The sequence below is a fragment of the Octodon degus genome, unplaced genomic scaffold, assembly GCF_000260255.1.
Source record: "Octodon degus isolate 3935 unplaced genomic scaffold, OctDeg1.0 scaffold00064, whole genome shotgun sequence".
In the NCBI taxonomy this organism is placed as follows: Eukaryota; Metazoa; Chordata; class Mammalia; order Rodentia; family Octodontidae; genus Octodon; species Octodon degus.
The window spans coordinates 1,685,001-1,688,282 of NW_004524640.1; the positions used below are offsets into that span (position 1 = coordinate 1,685,001).

Sequence of the window (3,282 nt, forward strand, 5' to 3'; positions counted from 1 at the left end):
TAGCCTGGTCTTCATATTATATAGCAATTTGAGTGTTCGTAGACCTTGATTTTTATTTTACATTTATTATCCTACTACATAACATGCAACCTCAAAAAGCACCTCCCATCCTTTTCAGAATGCAGCTATAAGCCTTCCTTGTGGTGAATCCAGTTCTCTCTAGGAAGCTAAATCTGGTCACATCACTTACAGTTTGACATGAAGGACTCAGCCCAAGGCTGAATTTTTCAGGGGTCGGCAATCCAATTAGATCATTTCCTCCTGCAAAACCCAGGCATGTGTGATAATAACCAACCCCATCCAAGCCTGGGCCAACCTTAGGTGAGCTTCATTCTTTAGTTTACATTTTAATTTAATTTATCATGTCATTCTTCCCTAACAAGGTTGGACCTTTAGTTTTCTCTTTGGGGCATTCATATTTAAGTATTTACGCAACAAATATCTAGAAGGCCTAAAAGGAGATAGAGAGTTGATGAACTATGATGAAACAGAAGTGAAGAAAACAGAAATACACATCAGCCAGCTTGTTTTGACTTCCAGGCAGTTCTCAGCCACAACATGGAAACATCATTATAACAGAAAGTTAAAAACAAAGGAACTGAAACACACCTCTAATATCCCAACCTGTTGAGCTATGTTCCACGGGACTGGTTTTGATGCTATCCCTCTCGAGGTAATAGCTTGAGTTGATTTTCCCTCAATTTCTTGGTGACCACTGAGAACAGGGACAGCAGGTTGGACAAGCACAGAGAGGTTTGAGGAACCTGGAATCTCTGGCCAAACTGCTTGTGGTGAAATAGCTGCTGTATTCAGGACACTGACAGCAGGCAGTCCCCTTGTGCGTCTCTTCCTCTTTTTCAGACTATCTTTCTACTATTTCATTCACTTGTGTCTGACAGAACAACATAGGCCCTTCTGTCACTCTTTTAACATTTGCTATGAAATATTTTCCTGTTTCTCGCTGGGATTTCATGGATCCCTGTAAATCATGCATCCTATGCCTTAAAACTTGCATGTACCTGTGAAACCCTACTATCCACACCCAAACCCTGAGATTTCTCATTTTTCATCCTCAGAAATTATTTCCCTAAAGTACTAGCCAGATAGTTCAGTGGACTAAAGTGCCTGCTTAAGAAAGCGCAGGAGCCGGATTCGATCCTTGGCGTGCCATGCTGGCCCCACCCCTACGGTGCACTGAAACAAGACTGAGACTGGGTGTGGTGGTGCACACCTTGGAAGGCTGAAAATAGGAGGATCACTACTACTCCAATCTGTGCAGTGAGACCTGTAAGCCCTGTACTAAATACATGTTAAAAATCGTAAAAATTTTAAAGCCATATTCTCTATTTGTATATGAAATGTTTTTCAAACATGCCGTCGAAATATACTCCTTTTTCTACTATTTATCTGGTTCATTTGTGACCGTGTTTCAATCAGTGTCCTAGGCTTTCTTATCTTACACACTTACTCCATATCCGTTTGTCCTTGTTCACATTTAAGAACTTCATGTCCACCAGATTCCAGTCTTTAAACTCATGCTACGTTGCTATCCTTTTCAAAAGGAGAACTGTTCTTCCTCTGAAATATTCTACATTAGATTTCTTTTATCAGATGATAACTTCTTTTTCGGTCTTTTTGAGACAGGTTTTCACTATGTAGTTCAGGCTGGCCTTGAGCTCATCTTGTAGCCAAGGCTGGTCTTTTTTTTTTTTTTTTTTGGTGGAACTGGGCATTGAACTCAGGCCCTTGTGCTTGCCAGGCAAGCGCTTATTCTACTGAGCTATCTCCCTGGCCCCCACCAGGCTGGTCTTGAACTTGAAACTATCTTCCTGCTTCAGACTCCTGAGTGCTAAAATTACAAAAGTGCACCACCACACCAGCCCCATGATCACAACCTCTGTAATTCTTGATCTCTCACTGTTTCTCCCAGTATATATATTTTTTTTCTTCTCTCTCTCTCTTTCTTTCCTGCTCCCCATTCCTGGAACCCTCCATATCTCCTACATCATCGCCTCTTTCCTGGTTTTGCTTTCTTTCATGTGCATTTTAGACACCACACTCCCACTATTCAACCATTCTTTCAGTCACTCCCATGATGCCTTCCAATACTTGCCACACTCTGCCTGTGACACGAATGCTGACATGCAATACTAGTGGATTCCCATTTATTTAAGTCCCTATTCTTTCACTCAGCCGGTTGACTACTACATGAGAAAGTCACAGTCAAGTATTTTTTAAAAAATGTATTTCACTACAGGGTCTTCAGGGCCTCAATACACAGATCATACTCATAGTGATCCTCCTGTTTTCAGCTCCCAAGTGCAGGGATTACAGGCGCATGCCACCATGGCCAGTCCCAGTCTCCATCTCAGCACACTCTAGGGGCAAGGCCTGAAAGGAACTCCAGGGATCAAAACAGTCAAGTGTATTTGTCTGACTGAGAAATCCTGATTACACTATACAGATGTCCAGAAATTCTTTTATATATTCCTTGACTACTTTTCTGGAATTGTGATTGTAGCTTGTGTCTAGATGTCCTTCCTCCCAAAGTCCCATGAAGTCACAGGTGGGGCTCTTTCAGAGGTGGCTAGATGGAGAGTATGTGATGCTGGGATTAAGGGTGTGCAAGTGCTAGATTAGTCCATTCATTGGTTTGGCACAGTTCTGGGTATGGGCAAAGGGAAGGCCCAGCTGGGTGTTGGTGCTTCCTGTTCTAAGGGCAGGTGGCCTGCACAGAATATGAGGGACAGAAAGGGGGCTGCTGTCATTGCCACTCGTCGCTTGCTGCTTGCTTCTTCACTGCCTTCTGCCTACCATAACCTTTGTCCTCTGCAGCACCCCTCTGCCGTGCCACCCTCCCTCGGAGCCAGCCAACTATGCACTGAAACCTTGCCGAATCAAACACTACAATAACCTTTTCCTTCTTTTACTTTGGTATCAGGTATTTTGTCTCAGCAACAAGAAAAGTGATTAAGACATTCTCCAAGTTCTTTTATTTCAACATTTGTCTCCCAAAATGGCCTGTAATTTTTGCTTTAGGAAGATGGCCAAAAACAATGGTAAGCCTATCTGGATTCTTCCTCAACTATTTGGATTCATCCTTTACTTTCTGTTTCAATAAAAGGGTGGAAGACTGATTGTTTTAATATTACTTTTGGGGTGGAAGATAGCTCAGTAGTGTAAACACTGCCTGGCAAGCACAAGGTCCTGAATTCAATTTCTGGTACTAAAAAAGAAGAAAGGAAGAAAGGAAGAAAGGAAGAAAGGAGGAAAGGAAGAAAG

At 42.4% G+C, this 3,282-nt stretch overlaps 1 protein-coding gene across 1 annotated transcript in view; it reads right to left on the reverse strand.

The window, feature by feature from the left end:
• Positions 1 to 3,282, reverse strand: part of Gys2 (glycogen synthase 2) — a 71,624-nt gene that overhangs the window by 51,407 nt on the left and 16,935 nt on the right. The window lies entirely within an intron of this gene.